The sequence below is a fragment of the Oncorhynchus clarkii genome, chromosome 7 (genome assembly GCF_045791955.1).
Source record: "Oncorhynchus clarkii lewisi isolate Uvic-CL-2024 chromosome 7, UVic_Ocla_1.0, whole genome shotgun sequence".
Lineage (NCBI taxonomy): Eukaryota > Metazoa > Chordata > Actinopteri > Salmoniformes > Salmonidae > Oncorhynchus > Oncorhynchus clarkii.
In genome coordinates this window covers 49917971-49933767 of record NC_092153.1, presented here as the reverse complement: position 1 = coordinate 49933767, position 15797 = coordinate 49917971, and positions in this window count along the sequence as shown.

Here is a 15797-nt window from a genome sequence, read left to right as displayed (position 1 = left end):
CGCTGTGTTTGACTTTTTTTGTTAGAAAATACAACTTTATTCACTACCGTTCAAAAGTTAGGGTCACTTAGAAATGTCCTTGTTTTTGTATTTGTATTGTCCACCTCCTGGAGATAGCAAGAGCACAGCGTGTATGGTGTGTTCATCTGAGAAAAGATTGAAAAAGAAATGAGCCAATTACAAATGCCTCACATAGCCTTAAGAGTGTTCTTTCAGAGGGCAAACACATGTATTTATAAAGCCAGACAGACAACAACCATGTAGACAGATAAAGACAAGACGTTACAAACAACAACTGTGGCTCAGGGTTTCAGGTGAATAAAGTTTTCAGACTGTGATCTTAATGCACTCATTGACAATGGGGATCTGTTCAGACACAGACAGTTGAGAACTTGTGAGGCATCTGTTTCTCAAACTAGACACTCTAATGTACTTGTCCTCTTGCTCAGTCTCTCTATTCTGGTTGAGCCAGTTTGCGCTGTTCTGTGAAGGAAGTAGTATTCAGCGTTGTACGAGATCTTCAGTTTCTTGGCAATTTCTCACATGGAATAGCCTTAATTTCTCAGAACAAGAATAAACTGATGAGTTTCAGAAGAATGTTCTTTGTTTCTGGCCATTTTGATCCTTTAATCGAACCCACAAATGCTGACGCTCCAGATATTCAACTAGTCTAAAGAAGGCCAGTTTTATTGCTTCTTTAATCAGCACAACAATTTCCAGCTGTGCTAACATCATTGCAAAATGATTTTCTAATGATCAATGAGCCTTATAAAATGATAAACTTGGATTAGCTAACACGACGTGCCATTGGAACACAGGAGTGATGGTTGCTGATAATGGGCCTCTGTACGCCTATGTAGATATTCCATTTTAAAAATTCAGCCGGTTCCAGCTACAATAGTCATTTACAACAATAACAATGTCTTCACTGTATTTCTGATCAATTTGATGTTATTTTAAATGGACAATTTTTTTTATTTTCTTTCAAAAACAAGGAGATTTCTAAGAGACCCCAAACTTTTGAATGGTAATCTAGATTTAGCAGTAATGGACAAGCTGTTTCATAGACTGAGCATCGGTTATCATGGTTAGCTGAGAAATTTGCTCCAAGGCTATGTTTTGGCATGCAGTGTCTCTGTGACACGTGTGGGTAGCCTAATGGTATTCAGTATTCAAAGCACTTTGATTTCCACAGTCCTCCTGTTGAGCTGCATCCCACATACCTACTTCTCTGGTCACACTGTGATGCTTCCATTCTTCTCCAATGTCCCTCATAGTTGTCCCTACTCTCAATGACAAACACACATTTTGTTAGTTGTGTACTTTATCACAATGTATTTAAAGATTGCATAAAGACAAATTAATTGTCTAGTTTGATATCAATAATAATATTAAATGAGGGCATCCACTTTCAAACTGCATAGCCATAATAATAAATTAACATGTTCATTGTCATATCACTCTTTTTCTGCTGTAGGATTAAAACCCACTACACTGTCTATTAAAAAACTAATAAGCCCTCTGTGTTTTCCCTCTTGGTTGCGTATTTCACTGTGACGGGTCTGCCATAACAGTAACTGTGTTAGGGATATGAATTACCCCTACAACCCCAGGACCTAAACATAATGCATGTATTTATGCAAATGAGACTAAGGAGACAGCCCACACTCATCATGCCGAAAAGAAAGAAAAACACTGGGAAAATTGATGTTTCACGGATGGTAATTTTTTGCTTCAAGGTAAACATACACAACACCCCTACTTGTTTTCATTATAACCTGGCACAAAACAAAACAATGATAATGACTTTCTAGCAAATAAACAAGTGGACTTTTTGGAAGTGTGCACTAAATCCATCCTCCTGGGTTAACTTTCACTGTTACACACTAAGTCGCATAAATTCGAATTATGGCCGGATCTGTCACGGTATCATTTCTTGTCTCACTTAAAAAAGAAAAGTGACAGGTGTCCATCAAAGGAAATGACCTAATTTGAAATAAGGCCCCACTTTAAATGACGTGCAGCTTACGAAGGCTTCATAAAGCCTTTATAAATACTACATCAATGTGTCACAAATCATCTATAACCGTATCTTATGCTCTATGAAGGGTACATAAATGGGGTATAACTGTGTGACATAACCACCAATGTCAAAAATGACATAGACCTGTGCTTTACAAAGGGTGGCGTAAGCACTGCTTAATAAAGGCTTTACAAATCATGTTAAATTTAGGCTTCACAGAGCATTTATAATCTTTTCATATATCTTGGTAGAGCATTGCAACGCCAGGACAGTGGGGTAGATTCCAAGGACCACCCATACGTAAAAATGTATGCATGCTTGACTGAAAGTCGCTTTGGATAAAAGCGTTTGCTAAATGGCATATTTACCTATTTCTGTATTTTACATTTTTTATTCCTTTCTCTCTGTTTTGTTTCAGTTTTTTCACACTTTTTTAAATAGAAAAACAAAAATATATATGTCCTGTATCACAACAATGCATAAACTGCATCATTGAACCACTTTCGAGGTCTGGGAAAAATTGAAGAAACTTAGATTGTTGAGTGTAGTTACCCTTTAATTCAGTGCCCATGCATTGTAATTTGGTTAATGGTGTTTCTGTAGCGCAGTAAGCGCACATGTGATGGAGTATGCAAATTCAATGCTCACTTGCGGTGCCACTGGACAGCGAACATTTGAACATTTGTAAGTTAACTTTTATTTATTGTAATTTCAATTAGTTTGTAGTAGTTAAGTGTTGAGTTAGATTACATGGCTACCTTGGAAAGTTTGATGTTTTGAAAGTTTATTGTAAAGTTATTAGTAGCTAGCTAACTTTTTAGTTTGGATCCTGCGACGCAGTTGGCATCAGTTGCTGGGACTACTAGTCTCTGTCCTGTAACTTGCAGACAAAGGACAGGTCTGAGGAGCTATTTGGTGCAGCAGCTAGTCTAGTTCCTAGCTAGCTGCCTATCAAGCTAGCTGGGTTATGAATGCAGCCCGTGATGCGGTTAGCCATTGTCGCTGTCTAGATCGCTGCTGTTGGTTGTTTTCAATCTTCCCTGTGACCTTCCCTGTCTGGAACTGTGAGGAGTAACAGGGTAACCTACATTGCTAGCTACCATGACAAAGACCAAAGCCGGTGGGCGTACCGTTCAGGACATTGGTGTCTCTATTACACTTGAAGGGTCTAAACAAACAAAAATAGTTATACAAGCAGTTGTTACAACAACAAGAACATAGCATCAAGTGTTTTGTCCAAATACTGGTGGATTCAACTAATAAAATAATAATAATAATGACCAGAGAGGTTCAGGACCTGAAGAACAGTTTGCAGTTCTCCCAGGGTCACCTCAATGAGTTGAAACAAGGAGAATGGCAATATGACAGCAATCTGTAAGTCATTGAGGGAGGTCATCAGTTCTGTGTGTGAATCCACGATAATAATGACATATAAATCAGTCTCGAGGGACAATCAAGGCAGAACAACATGGTTGTGGATGGAATTAAAGAATCTCCACGAGACCTGCACAGAGTCTGAGGACAAAGTTAGGGATATTATCTTTGAGAAATTGAAGATGCACCACAGGAAGATTGAGGTGGAGAGTGCCCACTGGACTAGAAAACCCACCTACGGCCCAGATGACAGGCTTAGGCCGATAGTGGTCAAGTTCCTGAGGTTCGAGGACAAGGTAGCTCTTCTGGAAAGAGCCAAGAACTTGAGAGGAACGTATATCTTCCTCCACTAGGACTATCCTTAAGCTGTTTGCCAGAAGAGGAAAGGTCTTATCCCAGCCATGAAAGCTGCCAGAGCGCGTTGGGATATTGCTTACATCCGCTATGACAGGCTCATTGTCCACCGTCCCTCCCAGAAGCCTGAAAGGGATGAGAGAGCCAAGCCACAGCACACATACCAGTGGAGGCTCCTCAGAGGAGGAAGTTGTGAACCATTCTCCTCAGTGAATATCATACAAATTACATTTTTAAATTTTGAAAAAGTTATCCTTTTTAGATAAAACTGTACTAAATATATTCACGTCACCAAATAATTGATTAAAACACACTGTTTTGCAATGAACGTCTAGAATAGCCTCAATAGCACCATGGGGTAGCCAGAGGACAGCTACTGTAGCTTTCGTCCTCTTGGTACATTGACTTCAATACAAAACCTAGGAGGCACAGGGTTTTCACACCCTTCCATAGTAATTATAAAAACTTCTGGAGGATGTCCCCAACCTATCACAACTCTTGCAGCATGAACTGACATGTTGTCCACCCAATCAAAGGACCAGATAATGACTCTACAGTGTATAAAATGGGGTGAGTAGTTGACTGAAAGAGAGACAAAGACAATAGGTGAACAGTTTAGCAATTTATTATTTTTCACTTTCAGTTTCACTTACTTATGCAACGGAAACAGTGAGAGTTGAGAAGCAGGTGCAGGTGAAATGTTTAATAAAACAACAAACATGTAACGAGACAACACAACAGTAGCATCTACGCAAAAAAAACAATACTTATTGGGGAAATAACTAAAGGAGTGCCAGATACAAGGGAGGTAATAAGTGAGGTATGGAGTCCAGGTGTGCCTCATGATGATGTGCAGGTGCGCGTAATGGTTAATGCCAGGTGTGCGTAATGATGGATCCAAGGGCCAGTGGTTAGCATACTGGCGACATCGAACACCAAAGGGGAGGAGCGGGAGTAGACGTGACAGGGTCCATGGAACCAGGGCCGGCTGAAAACCCAGAACACACTGGATGGGTGTCAACCCAGTGGAGGAATGACATAGCAAGTTCTGGGCGTACTCCACCCATGGAAGGAATCGAGCACACTCTCCTTGCCGGTCCTGACAGTGACTCCTCAGGAACATCCCCAGCTCCTGGTTCATCCTCTCTACTGGCCCGTTGGACTGAGGCCTCTACCCGGTGGTGAGGCTGACCATGACCCTGAGCTTCTCCTTAAAGGCTTTCCATACCTGTGATGTGAATTAGGGGCCAGAAAGAGGGATTAAATTACAGGATTTTGAAAATCTATCCCAAACCACCAAAATGGTGGTGAAACCGTCAGTGAAGGGGAGATCATTAACAAAGTCTATGGATAGATGGGACCAGGGACACTGAGGGAAGGAAAATGAGTTTCCATGCTTGAGCGTTGCAAGGGGATTTGGTTTGGGCACATACTGAACATGAGTTGACGTAGCGAGTGACGTCCTGCGCCAAGGAGTTGTGTTTGGGGTCATAAATACAATTACTAAAGCTTATCAGATTCAGTTTAATAAGACATATTTGATCAGTAATACACTATTTGCAATGATTGATTTGTAAATTCAATTCATGCTTAGTAATTAACTTTTTTTACACCGTATAGTCAGTCAGATGGTTACCCTGAAAGTGGGCCAGGAAAAAATGTAATCAATGGTTCAGAGTTGTTTAACTAGCCACTATTAACTTCAGTGGATTTGGCCACAAACATTGAAACTTTGTCTCATTGCCCCCATCACCCCCATCATTTTTTGTTAGCCATCTGACTATAAGGTGTACAAAAATGAACTATCCCATTAACATCTTCAATTTATTGAATTTTAATTGACCAACCCTGTTATAGGGTATACTGCGAGGTTTAGAGCTTCAGGTCATTATTCTACTTACCCAGATATTCATTTATGAATAAAAAAATGATGTCTAGGCATGCAGTTTGGATATAATTTAATTTAGCATAACATGAATGATTTAAAAGTCATATTATTTTTTAAATATCATGACAATACCCACACACTGTCAAATGCTAATTTGCAATCGATGAACAAAAACCAATCTGTCCTTTTTCTCCCCATCTTCTCCCCTTTTTGCTTTGCCACTAAGTAAAATGTGCCATACATAATTATCCAAAGTCATAATGACACACCCAGAAATGTACATTTGAGTTAGGTTTGAAGATAATGACTCTACAAATAATAGGTACATATACATACTGTACCACAGACGTTGTCCCATAACATTTGAATGAGTAGAACGAACATTCCCATCTAAAACAATGTTGATTGGGGTGAACGGCAACTTGCCTCTTTTCACAGGCAATGTGTTTCCCACACAAGGCCTGGTATCCTTATACAGTACGTGCATTCTGAGACGGAGACCCTCAAAATTACCCAATGTGATTGGATCTTCTTCGATTCTAACTCTACGGTCAATGCAATCTCTCTACATACCACTCAGGTTGCTTTTGAGAAACATGTCAAGATCTAAAGCACCCAAAAGTGCACTGCCATCGCAGTGGAACTATTGGCCTGGTTGCATGGCTACCCTCCTGACATTCTTTGGGACTGCAACGTTCGAGCCTGGGCAAATTTAGATCTGCAAAACATGAATAATTCAATGAGATGCTGTAAGACTAGAAAGTACTGTAAGTACAGTAACATAATATATCATCTGTATTTAAAATAGTCTTACTAGTTAATACATTGACTTGTAAATACAAAGAGTGTACAAAACATTAGCAACACCTTCACTTTCCATGACATAGACTGACCATTTCTTATTCTTATCCGTAATTTTTTCAACTGCATTGTTGGTTAGGAGCTCATAAGTAAGCATTTCACTGTAAGGTTGTTGTAGTTGACGCATGTGACTAATACAATTTGATTTGATTTGCCATACAGATGATTTGTTACACATTTATGTAGTGATTATGAATGCTGGACCTGAAATAATAACCAAGATTAAGGTATCAGTCATTCTACTCTCTATCATTATTTCCCTTGCTGCTTTTGCTTTCTCTCTCGCTACCTCTCCTTTTCATACACACACGCACACGAACACACAGTCTGCCTCGTTCTCAGAGTAATCTATTTTTGTCATGGCAGTCTGTCTGTCTCGTTCTCAGAGTAATCTATTTTTGTCATGGCTGGCTGGTCGAGCCCAACTTTCTCATCACCTCTTACATGCAGCTTGCCTCCCAGACCGACAGCCTGGCAGAGCTGGAGCAAGAGTTGTACAATTTCACTGAGAAGAAGACTGGGAGAGGGACACAGGGTTGTGCTTTGTAGGCCAAATTCTCAATTGAGATACCTATGTGTGTTGCTCTTACACGAAAGCCTTACACCTGATTGTCAATGTTAAAGTATTTGTTATAGTAAACATTTATTTCCCCACTTCGTCAGTTGTTGATAATGTTGTTAGTTTGTATCTGGGATGCACCAATCAATAATGAGCAAACAATATTCTATTATTACCCCATTTCAGCTGAAGAACACAAACCAACCATGGCAGTCTTGATAAAGATGAGAAAAAAAGTCTTTATAAAATAAATAACACAAATAATGAGCTATATTGTTGTCCCAAAAAATATTGACAATTATATTATTGGATACCAATACAAGAGAGAATCAGAGAAAAGTAAGTCACAGTTATTGGTACCCCTAAAGATTCTTAAAATAAAATCAAACAAATTTAAATATACATTAACATTCTACTTTTTTTAATCCTGAAAGTGCCAAAAGTGGTCAGTTTTGACACCAAAGCTAAAATATGTTTTTGTTACGTGGGTTGCTTGGTCTTTGTCCCCTTGACCTTTGGGGCAAAAAAAAAAAACTATTACGCATTCCTATGGCTGTCTCTCGAATCATTCATGCCAGCATGACAGAATAATCTACCATTAATGGAGACAGCGGGAATGACCCGTTATATGATGCTGCGAATGGTCGGTCCGGCGCCGCCGTGACTTCGGCAGCTGCAACTGGGCCGTCCAACGTCGCCAAAACGGGGCCATCCGACGACGGCACTTCAGCAGCCACAACTGGCCTGTGCGACGCCGTCAGAACCGATTCGTCTGACGCCACTGGTACTGGTCCGTCCAACGCCGGCAGCAGCAACTGGCCGTCCGACAACGAAGCAACTTCGGCAGCTGCATCGTGTCCTGATCGACCCGCACCGCGTTCCTGTGATCTTCCTCGAGACTGGTGTCGTTGGGCTGTTAGTGCAGCGCGTCCCCGTGCCCTTACACACCACGCCGTAATTTGGGGTATAATAAAAAACCCTATTATGCATTCCTGCGCCTGTCTCCCGAATCATTCATGCCAGTATAACAGACTACCTATGTAAAATTCATGACACCTAAAAACATGGATAAAATGCAAAGCCTAAACCTACTGCTGCAGATAATGATTATAAACTAATGACGTGACAGAAATTATACTGTTGAATCAAATGTAAAATGTATCGCTAATAGTTTGTCTTGCAGTTCTAGTGAGCTGAGTGACACACAATAAGCACAGGCCACTAATGATATTAATGTTTCTGCACTGAACAAAAAAGCGGCCAAAAAGAGACCGAATCACTGTGATAAGCACAATCTCTTTGCTCATGTCACCGAGTCATGGGTAATTGCATACATGGAGTGTGTCTGAAATTGTGTGTCAACAAAAGTGGGAGGATCAACAGAAGTGGGTGCAAAGAAAGCAAATCAGATAATTGGGCAGATTTGTTGCCACTCAAGTTAAAACTTCTTATGGCTGGGGGGCAGTATTGAGGAGCTTGGATGAATAAGGTGCCCAGAGAAGAACTGCCTGCTACTCAGGCCTATAAGCTAAGATATGCATATTATTAGCAGATTTTGATGAAAAAAACTCTGAAGTTTCTAAAAACTGTTTGAATGATGTCTATGAGGATAACAGAACTCATATGGCAGGCAAAAACCTGAGAAGAAATCCAACCAGGAAGTTGGAAATCTGAGGTTTGTAGTTTTTCAACTCATTGCCTATACAGTGTCTATGGGGTCATATTGCACTTCCTAAGGCTTCCAAAAAATGTAAACAGTTTTTAGAACCTTGTTTCAGGCTTCTACTGTGAAGGAGGAGGGAACGAGAGCTCTTCCAATCAGGTGTCTGCCATGAGCTGATCACGCACACTCCCGTGAGAGGTAGCTGCATTCCTTTTCATTTCAAAAGACAAAGGAATTCTCCGGTTGGAGAATGATTGAAGATTTATGTTAAAAACATCCTAAACATTGATTCTATACATCATTTGACATGTTTCTACGGACTGTAACGGAACTTTTTGACTTTTCGTCTGGACCTAGTGATCGTGCCTCATGAATTTGGATTTGTGAACAAAATGCGCGAACAACAAGGAGATATTTGGACATAAATGATGGACCTTTTCGAACACAACAAACATTTATTGTAGAACTGGAATTCCTGGGAGTGCATTCTGATGAAGATCATCAAAGGTAAGTGAATATTTATAATGCTATTTCTGACTTCTGTTGACTCCACAACATGGCTGATATCTGTATGGCTTGTTTTTGTGTCTAAGCGCTGTACTCAGATTATTACATGGTGTGCTTTATCTGTAAAGTTTTTTTTAAATCTGACACAACAAGGAGATATTTGGACATAAATGATGGACCTTTTCGAACACAACAAACATTTATTGTGGAACTGGAATTCCTGGGAGTGCATTCTGATGAAGATCATCAAAGGTAAGTGAATATTTATAATGCTATTTCTGACTTCTGTTGACTCCACAACATGGCTGATATCTGTATGGCTTGTTTTTGTGTCTAAGCGCTGTACTCAGATTATTACATGGTGTGCTTTATTTGTAAAGTTTTTTTTAAATCTGACACAGCGGTTGCATTAATTGAATCCTACAGACGAAGAACCATATATGTGACATTTACAAAAAAAATGAGATATACATGAACAATCATTATTGGACACCCTTTTTCTATAGTGAATTGGTTTCACAAGCTTTCCACGCGCTAATTAACAATCATTTTAAATTTAAAGATAGGCTCTCGTGGAATAACCGTTTATGTGCACCACTCAGAATGGACGGACAAGCGCACAACCTTTCTGTTGCTGATGAAAATCGCAGAAATGTGGGAAAGAAACATAAAACAAAACAAAAATAATGGAAAGACAGGCAAAGGAAGATCTTACGGGATGCGGGAAAACCCTATACAAATCGTAAGGGTCAAGAAAAAACTGGGAAAAACTGTCCAAAAGAGGTATGTGGAAGAACCGTATATCAAACAATCAAGCTAGCTAGCTATAGAGTACAGTAACTAACATGTATGTTGTGGGTTGTCTAATTTGTAACTATAGAGAAAACATATTAGCTAAAGTTCATTGGCTAATAACTCATACATTATCGTTACAAATGTTATTGCTAGATTATAGAAGAAACATAGGTAGCTACTTTTTCTCCATCCACCGGATGATTCGACATGGCTACAGTTGCTAGCTAGTTACACTGTATCCTGCAGGGAAGAGCGTGTTCCACGACGTGCAGAAAGGAGTGTGGAAAGTGACTGATGAGCACAAGCTGCATCTGTTCAACAGTTTCTACACTGTCCCATACGAGAAACAACAAGCGTTGATTCTCTCCGGCTTAGAACAGGTTAGAAATAAGACAAAACGCCTATTATTATAATAGCTATATTGAACACTTGCATAGTTTAACTTTGACAGTAATGATAGGTACATTAACGTTAACTCTAAAAGTGCTGTGTTACACAATGGTGCAATACAAACTCATTCTGTGTATAGATTGGGAGTGTTTTGTAGTTCTATGGTATGTTCACATTGAGGGCTTCATTTTAAATGAGACTAAGATTTCATGACTCAACTTTTAAGAAAAGTCATCATTGTTAAAGTTGATAGACCACCTTTAAATGAACATCCATAAAAATGAAGAAAACTACATATTGCATTTAAGTTATTTACATGAAGGGCATCTGTACTTGAAAGTACTTAAAACATCATATCAGGTGTTAAAAAAGGACATCTTACAAGAGTCATGCAAAATGTCACATATACTGTTCTTCCACAAACTGAAATCATCACTGTAGATATACTGTTCTTCCACATTCTTAAAATTAAAACGGCAATAAAAAAAGTATTTTTTGAAATAACAAAAAAATATAAATTGTTGTTGGAAGATATGGGTATGGTGAATTATTTGTCAACCATAAAACACCTAATGTGGTACACACAATTAATAATATAAAAATAACTGATTATCTTAAAATGGAAAAATTGTCACATATATGGTTCTTCGTCTGTAGGATTCAATTAAGGAGAAGTGGATCTATAATTCTATGTATAACACTTGTATCTTTTATCAATGTTTATTATGAATATTTCTGTAAATTGATGTGGCTCTCTGCAAAATCACCGGATGTTTTGGAACTACTGAACATAACGCGCCAAAGTATACTGAGATTTTTGGATATAAATATTAACTTTATCGAACAAAACATTAATGTATTGTGTAACATGAAGTCCTATGAGTGTCATCTGATGAAGATCATCAAAGGTTAGATATTAATTTTATCTATATTTCTGCTTTTTGTGACTCCTCTCTTTGGCTGGAAAAATGGCTTATTGTTCTGTGACTTGGCATTCACCTGACATAATTGTTTGGTGTGCTTTCGTTGTGAAGCCTTTTTGAAATCGAACACTGTGGTGGGATAAACAACAAGTTTATCTTTAAAATGCTGTAAAATACTTGTATGTTTGAGGAATTTTAATTATGAGATTTCTGTTGTTTGAATTTGGCGCCCTGCACTTTCACTGGCTGTTGTCATATTGATACCGGTAGCGGGATCTAAACCATAAGAAGTTTTAACTGTCTGAATCGGCTGCGCTTGTAAATAGGCCTACAGTAGGAGACAAAGCAAGTGCAACAATATCCGTAGGCTAGTTATTAGGTTCGTAAAACTGATTATCACAGAAACACAACACTTTGAATGTATAACAAAACATTTTTTATGACAAGTGGATGAAATTGATTAATATACACTACTGTTCAAAAGTTTGGGTCACTTAGAAATGTCCTTGTTTTTGAAAGAAAATCACATTTTCTGTTCTTTAAAATAACATCAAAGTGATCAGAAATACAGAGTAGATATTGATAATGTTGTAAATGACTATTGTACCAGGAAATGTCAGATTTCTTATGGCATATCGGAAGTTTACATACACCAAATACATTTAAACTCAGTTTTTCACAATTCCAGACATTGAATCCTAGTAAAAAAATCTCTGTCTTAGTTCAGTTAGGATTGCCATTTTGTTTTAAGACTGCGAAATGTCAGAATATTAGTAGAGATAATGATTTATTTCAGCTTTTATTTCTTTCATCACATTCCCAGTAGGTCAGAAGTTTACATACACTCAATTAGTACTTGGTAGCATTTCCTTTAAATTGTTTAACTTGGGTCAAACGTTTCAGGTAGCCTTCCACAAGCTTCCCACAATAAGTTGGGTGAATTTTGTCCCATTCCTCTTGTCAGAGCTGGTGTAACTGAGTCAGGTTTGTAGGCTTCCTTGCTCACACACACTTTTTCAGTACTGCCCTCCAGTCTTCTATGGGATTGAGGTCAGGGCTTTGTGATGGCCACTCCAATACTTTGACTTTGTTGTCCTTAAGCCGTTTTGCCACAACTTTGAAAGTATGCCTGGGGTCATTGTCTATTTGGAAGACCAATATGCGACGAAGATTTAACTTATGTCTTGAGATGTTGCATCAATATATCCACATACTTTTCCTCCCTCAGGATGCCATCTATTTTGTGAAGTGCACCAGTCCCTCCTGCATAAAAGCACCCCCACAACATGATGCTGCCACCCCCGTCCTTCATGGTTAGGATGGTGTTCTTCGGCTTGAAAGCATCCCCCCGTTTCCTCCAAAAATAACAATGGTTATTAAGGCCAAACAGTTCTATTTTTGTTTCATCAGAGCAGAGAACATTTCTCCAGAAAGTACAATCTTTGTCCCCATGTGCAGTTGCAAACCGTAGTCTGGCTTTTTTTATGGTGGCTTTGGAGCAGTGGCTTCTTCCTGAGCGGCCTTTCAGGTTAAGTCGATATAGGACTCATTTTACTGTGGATATAGATACTTCCGTACCTGTTTCCTCCAGCATCTCCACAAGGTCCTCTGCTGTTGTTCTGGAATTGATTTGCACTTTTCGCACCAAAGTACGTTCATTTCTAGGAGACAGAACGCGTCTCCTTCCTGAGCGGTATGACGGCTGTGTGGTCCCATGGTAACTTCAGGGGCTTGGAAATTGCTCCCAAGGATGAACCATACTTTTCTTTCTGAGGTCTTGGCTGTTTTCTTTTGATTTTCCCATGATATCAAGCAAAGAGGCACTGAGTTTGAAGGTAGGCCTTGAAATACATCCACAGGTATACCTCCAATTGACTCAAATGATGTCAATTTGCCTTAAAGGCATAGTAAACTTAGTGCATGTAAATGTTTGACCCACTGGAATTGTGATAAAGTGAATTATAAGTGAAATAATCTGTCTGTTAACTTCTTTGGGGTACCCCTCCTTCTCAATTTCCGCCTAAAAACATACCCTAATCTAAATGCCTGTAGCTCAGGCCCAGAAGCAATGATATGTATTTTCTTGGTATCATTTGAAAGGAAAAACTCTGAATGTTGTGGAAATGTGAATTGAATGTAGGAGAATATAACACAATAGATCTGGTAAAAGAAAATACAAGGAAATAAACATACGTTTTCTGTTTTTTATTGTTGCTGCATCATCTTTCAAATGAGCAAGAACAGCCACACATACAGATACGATGCTGGGGATGATTTGAATGAACAACATTAGAAGGCAAAAAATAGCTGAGCAAAGTTTTAGACGGATAACTTCAAAAATGAGCGAACTACATGAAATTGAGCATGAAGTCACCCAGGTGTCCCACACAAACGTACCCAAATGTACCTAAGTGGCCAAATTGGTACAGTGATACATTTTGAAGAAAATAACTATATACAAAATACATAAATGCTATTCTGACTCACCCCCCCCCCCAAAATATATACAAATATTTTAAAAATAAATAATAATAATAATAATAATTAAACAAACAAATTACAAGGGTAACTATTTACACATTTTCTATTTCACATTTTCATTTCCTCTACAAAATATTGTGCTGCTGGTGCCATGGCCCATAGCAGTCTCTTTCTGCTGTAAAGCAGAGGCTTACTGAACAGGTGGTGCAGGTGATGGGGCATTTCCTGTGACAAAGGGCACAATGACAAAGGGCACAACGACATCTCCCTACTGTGCCCTTTTTTGCACTCAGGCACCTTCATGCCTGCAGAGATGAATCTGGGCAGGTGAACACCACTGGTTGGAGCAGAAGGGACAGAGTTAGAGGGGACAGAAGGTCCTGAAACAACTCGGTCTCGCTTTCTCTATCAATTTCCTCTATAATTTGGGTTAAAACGTTATACCTAGACTTTGTTTTGGCTTTTCCGGATTTATTTGCCATAATTTAAAATTTAAATATATAAACTTGCTGAAAATGCTATTAGGTATGTACTGCTATGCGTAACACTCGTGGCTCCGTCAAGTAGGATTTGCAATGGCGAATTAACCTCTTTTACGCCAGAGTTTACGACAAAGGCTGGTCTTCGAACGTATAACCATTACATATTGCTGTTTACTTCAGCTCATTGGCTATCTTCCAAGCTAGATTTCAATATGATCCGTGGTCATTGGGCCAAAATACAGTCAATCAATGATAGACCGTTCCTACCATTGGTGCGCAATGAGGTCATTGATTGGTGTCTTCAAATCGGTTTGTTTCAGTCAATACGAAAATAACCAGCAAGTATGGTTGTGTTAGTAACAACCAGAGGATTGCAATGAAATCAACCATGACTGGATAACCGTTTGTTAAGTGTGTGTAATTACCACAAACGCTTCGTCCAAAGTTGAATGAGATGGAAATCACGACGCAAGCGGTTTACAAATGTTTCATGTTAGGCAATAAAACATTTATGTTATCAAACAAAATAAACATTCACTGTGTGGTTACGACACTTGGCTTTGCCACCAGAGGAAGATCTTCAAAGGTAAGCGATTTATTTAATTGTTATTTCTGACTTTTGTGACGCTAATGCTTGGTTGGAAAATGCTAGTAATACTTGTGTGTGCTGGTCGCTGTGGTCAGAAAATCACATGGTTTGCTTTCACAGTAATGACTTTTTGAAATCTGACACAGCGGCTGGATTAATAAGATGTTCATCTTTTAAATGATGTAATATACATGTATTTACAAGAATGTTTACCATAACAAATGGCGTATTAGAATGTTAGCGCTCTGCAGTTTCACCGGATGTTGGCCTGGTGCGACGTTAGCATCTCACCTACCCTAGAACAAATGTGTAGATGTCCTAAAGTAGATGTCCTAACTCACTTGCCAAAACTATAATTTGTTATTAACCAGATATTGGTGGAGTGGTTGAAAAACAAGTTTTAATTCATCCAACCTAAGTGTATGTAAACTTCCGACTTCAGCTGTATGTAACCTTCTAATGATTATCAGTTCATAAACAATGTGCCTTGGAAACGGGAAGAGATTTTCGAAGTACCAACTATTTTGCAATCTTTACAGCACAGCTGTCATTTTTTGGGTCCTTACATGAAACTGGTATACTTTACTTATCAACACTTTCTTTAACCTATTTTGGTCTTTAATGAAGGGCCGACAGTCTATTTACAATATAATTTACAAATATTCTACCTTTAAAAAATACATATTTCCAAAAACAATGTTTTTTTTATCAATTAGTATATTAGTGTTTTACCATAATATTTATTGAATAATTTGTTTTTAAGCCCTCGATTTTCAGGGCTTTATTGTTGGATCTGATTTTTAATAGCTAACATTTCGATGGGCAACCTTGTATTACTCCTCTTGACAGGTTAATGTTAATGCTTTCTGAGAAGTTGCCATTATTTACTATTTTACACCAAGGATTAC